A 4422-nucleotide genomic window follows, 5' to 3' on the forward strand; every position below is an offset into this window, starting at 1 on the left:
CGTGATGTACCCAAAATCAGGCCCCACGGCGACCCATGAGTGTCCGAGGACGCGGGCAAGGGCACAAAAAACGAGGTGCAGTGTAGATTTTTCGCATTGAAAACACGCTCGACTGTGTGGATTGAATTTTGATGTTGACAGGCGCACCAACAAACAAGTGATTTATTAGCACAATTGTCCAGTTTTGTGCGCTGCACCTCAGTGCACACAGAACAGAGTATCTGAGCCTCGCCAAGGGTCATGCATGTCCTCACGTTGGCCGAAATTTCCAAAGAAGAGGAATTTATACAATTAAATTCAACCATGTCTATAAGTTGTGTTGCCTCTTGCTGAAATTTCGTCATCACGTTGCTTTTTTCTGAGTCCATGTGAAAAGGGAGTTTTTGTTGACATCTGGAAACAAGATGACACAGGGACGAACGCGGGGGATTAGAGGGAGATTTTATGGGATTCTTTTGGAAGTGACGAGTTGTCCGGTCCCCATGCGATCAGATCAACAATTTGCGAGCGAGGCCAATTTGGCGAATATGTTGTGCAGCGTATTAAACAGCAGCGATGAATTCGGGATGATGGATGGTGTTGAGAATTTGAGGAAATTGTTCACAAAGGGCACAAGAGTGGCTACCAAAAGTAGCCAGAGCCCCTTTTTGGCGTCACTCGATGCAACAAGATGAAATGCGATGGGAAAATCGCGCAGACACGCGGATATCGAGGAGCATTTAAATGGCCCAAAGATGTGGTCAACAACACGGGATGACATGTTTCCTCAGTCGCTCTTCACCGATTTTAATCAATTGAAATCCCAGCGCACTCGAACGATCATGGAGTTGGGCTTGATTGATATTCCGTGATAATGGGAGAGTAAACAGTGCGATGGCTCCATCGCTCCAGAACACCCAATGTCAAGTTGAATACATTTCGCGCGATTGACAATCGTCAAGAATGTGATTTTTACGATCATCTCGATCACTTATGAGATCCTCCAGGAAGCGTGCACAGACTAACATCGACTCCAAGGAATTTCCTAGGGAGATGAACAGAATAAAATAATGAAATTTCAATCACCAAAAAAGACACTGATAAAAATGTGTCTTTGATCTCAAATTTGAATGTATTATCTCTGCTACAAAAGCTCACGAGATTTTCTGTCTTATGTGTGAACTTCCTCGACAACTATACAGTATCTTCAGTGGCATTTTCCGAGCCGCAGTGCAGAAGCAACAAGGCAAAAGAGCCTCGAGAAATGATCGCGAGAAAAAAGTGCCGGAGAGATTGAATCGATGGCGAGAAGCTATGCATTCTTGATAACGTAGCTGGTTTGGAATTGAGATTGACTTGGGGATGGATGGTGAATAGATATTTTATGTGATGCGTTATTATGCGTAAAGTCCCATATGATAAATTATTATTCATCATACACACCGACAATTTGCTCCTTCATATATTTTCTTGGCCACAAGATGAATGAATATTAAATCTCTTGCTAAATACTTTTTAGCATCTCCGTTCCTTCTCTTCCAACTGTGAGCCTCATTGCAATCTTGCAAAAGCTGCAAGACCTCTTCTGCGCCCATGTCGCTGACTTCGTAAGCAAAATGGGAGCCCGCGTGACGATGTCTTTTTGTCACTCACCCAGAGAACTGACGAACTGACTCGTTGGCTAAATTGTCGCACATAAGATAATTCTTCCGTTTCTCTGGGCTCAACGCACGCGCGAGTTGAAGAGCTTCTAGAAGTCAATTCGATGGCCAATCTTCATTGAACGCTTTCAAAAGGCGGCGACACAATTTTAAGCTTCCCAGTGGCAGCATTAAATGCAATAGTATGTAATCTTTTGCTGATATCTCTATTTTCCTCAACTTCCGTATACTTATATCGCTTAATTGAATTGTGATCTCTTGAAATTACTACATAAATTGCATTTTTCCTCGGAACTAAATTTGTCAAACTTGGAAAGCCATTTAGAAACCATTTGGTGATCTTGACATATATATACACATCCGATATTGAGGCTATAAAGGAATTTTTATGTCTACACAAAGACACTTTGTCAGATTACACCTTTTTTAAGGTATACTTCTGCCCAGTCTTTTAAATAAAGATGGAATTAGGTCTGTTCAAACTTCCCGGTTAAATTTTTTAACAAAACCTATCATAATGGTGATAATTATCAATATTCTAACTCTTTCTCTGGACCCTACAACTGTTTCATCATCCTTATTGTAAAACTTTGTGCTCAATTTTCTTGCAATTTGGCGACGAATGCACAAAAAGTTTTTTTTTCGTAAAAGGTACTGAGCTCAATTTGGCTCTCAAAGGGCGCCGATACACGTTAATTGAGTCTAATTAGTTGAACTAAACTACAGCAAAGTATTTGACCGGCGGAATTCGTCAAATTTTCCATACTTTCCTTGCACCCGGGATGGAGTCAAAGAATGATCGGGGTCGAGAGCGATGCACAAAAAGTCGTGGGGTTCAGAGCATTCAATTCCTCATCTCCACTGGAGACAAAGAAAGTTGCGCGGTGGTTTGAATTCCTGTGAATAATGCAAGATGTATAAAAGAGAGATGGAGACAATTTAAAAGTCCATTGCAGTTCTGAATTTCGGCGACATTTCCAAACTTGAAATTCTCTATATTTTTGTGCCTTCGCTTTGTGCTGCCCATCTCTTGTTAGCTTGCGCCCTTTTTGTTGGAGCATGAGATGCAGCTTACACGCGAAATTGGCTACGGCCAGGAGGAGACATGGGGAGATCGTAAGCTGATTGAAGGCCCAGTAACATTGTGTCCATGGAGTGAGGTGGGGGGCGTTCGCGAATCTCTGCGAATACTTTGCGCTCCTCTAGGGTCATGAAATAAAGCATTTCATCACTCTCGCGCAACGAACACAGGGATGCTTCCTATCCGCAGTCCTGCGCATCACACATTTCATTTTATTATTAGAAGGCACCCGTTTTTAACTCATTCCATTTCTCTTGTTATTTTCATTGTTATGTTCTTCTTAATGTTTTTATTTTGATGCCGCGGCGCGATTGAGCGGCGCGATCATTTTCCCTTCGCGAAACATCACCGAAATGTCGCTGGGCAATGGGACAAAAATTGTCATTATTTCTCATCATGAACCTGCGTTCAGCATTGGTTCCACCACAAAATTCCTTCGTCTTCCCCGGTTGGAATGTCCCAAGCCAAGAAGTCGCTCCGGCTCTCCACAAATCAATTTCCACAGCTCACTGACTGGTTAATTATTCTACAATTGCTGGAGAGAGAAAATTCTTGGCATGAATTTCTCAAGACTCCGAGATCTTTTCATCTTTTTTTTCTATCCCAATCAGTAATTCACCTTACGTTTTGCAATATAGTTAACTACTTCTTAAATTGCAAGTAATTTCTTCATGTTATTTATTCGAATCTGCACTCAAACTTACAGTGAAATAATTTTATGAAACTTAAAATAGAGATTGTATGACATTTAAGATGATTAAGACATAGTTTTGTAATTATATTTTCACGATTTTAAAAGGGAAAATGGAACTGATCTGTCGGAGTAATATGTAATTGACTCTCATATTTAATTAGTAAATAATTGATCAAATGAATAATTAAACAAAATCACTGAATAAATCTGCGGATATTCTCTGATCTTACCTACAATATTTTCATAAAATCCAAACCGCGAGTCTGACAAGATCGATCGTCTATTCGTCAGCAAATGACGCAGTGCAGAGCATAATCACAATCAGTGTTTTACGATTCTCTCAGGGCCATTCCCATTTTAGTGCTCTCACCATAAGAGTATAAGAAGGAGCAAAAACTGAGGCGCAACTAACGGCGTATTTATGTCGCATATCCGCGTTATATAACTTCAGCCGCAGCTTTGTTCTTATTTAATTTTGGAGGTTTCTTTGTAATGACAAAGCATCACCATCGTCATTAGACACTGTACTATGCCGTTCATTTCTCATGTGTTCTAGGATGTGTAAACTAACCGACTTCTTATTGCCTTTTTTATTAAATTATCCACAAATCATTTTATCCGCAAATAATTTACAACCGAGGATCTTCACAGGAGAAGACGACATGTTCACCCTTATTAGCCAACTCTATGCTATCTTTACGCTGTGTCTCGCGACGAAATCAATGGTCAGCAAATTTGTAACCATTTCTGCCATCTAATGAGCCGAATTATTGAAAAACACGTGAATGTACCTCAGCCAATAAGTGTCATAATGTATAGTTAAAGGATGCCGCATAGCCAATTAAATAAGTATTTGAATATTAATGACAACAGCCGCGAGCTTTGAGCGTTTCTGCATTTTCGAATCCTGTTTATCACTCTCTCTCTCTTTAGTTTCCGATGCATTCTCCTTGTGTGCATAAAATACCTGAACACTACCATGCGATGAATTTGATTAAAAAAATCAA

This window comes from Phlebotomus argentipes, unplaced genomic scaffold (genome assembly GCF_947086385.1).
Source record: "Phlebotomus argentipes unplaced genomic scaffold, Phlebotomus argentipes genome assembly contig_33, whole genome shotgun sequence".
Taxonomy (NCBI): domain Eukaryota; kingdom Metazoa; phylum Arthropoda; class Insecta; order Diptera; family Psychodidae; genus Phlebotomus; species Phlebotomus argentipes.